Raw genomic sequence first — 566 nt, 5'->3', positions numbered from 1 at the left:
CCCTGTCCCGCCCTGGCCCCCTCTCGCCCATCCACCCAGCCCCTGCCTGCCCCAGAGGAGTTCAGTGCTGCCAGCCCTGCAGACTGTTTGGAATAGTTTAAATGCTTTGACACTGGGGCTGTCCTGGAAGGCCGGGAGGCAGTTTACTGGGTAATTCATATGCAAAACTGCACCATAAATTTCCAGGCTGTCTCAGTTGCCGTGGCACCACGAAGCATTTCTGCTCGTACAGTACAGTATTTCTGCCATCTTTGTTTGCATTGCAGTGAGTCATCAAAAGTCTGTCTTGTACCAACACCCGGAGCCGTGCATTCCTCTGGCACCAACACTCCACTGTTTTTAAAGCCGGGGCTGGGAGCTGGCATTTACTTCGGCTCCCAAATCAAAGGCGGCTATTCATTCCCGGGAGCTGCCTGGATGTGCGTCTGCATCCGGTGCTTCATTGAGATGCGGTGCGCTGCCCCGGAGAGCCGGCCTGGGTGCAGCTGAGCTGCGGCCGAGAGCCGGCGCCCGGCGCGGCTCTGCCCTCCTCCTCCTCCTCTTCCTCCTCCTCCTCCTCCTCCTCC

This window comes from Carlito syrichta, unplaced genomic scaffold (assembly GCF_000164805.1).
Source record: "Carlito syrichta isolate Samal-C Ts95f unplaced genomic scaffold, Tarsius_syrichta-2.0.1 Scaffold313900, whole genome shotgun sequence".
NCBI classification, from domain to species: Eukaryota; Metazoa; Chordata; class Mammalia; order Primates; family Tarsiidae; genus Carlito; species Carlito syrichta.
This window is presented reverse-complemented; position numbering follows the sequence as displayed.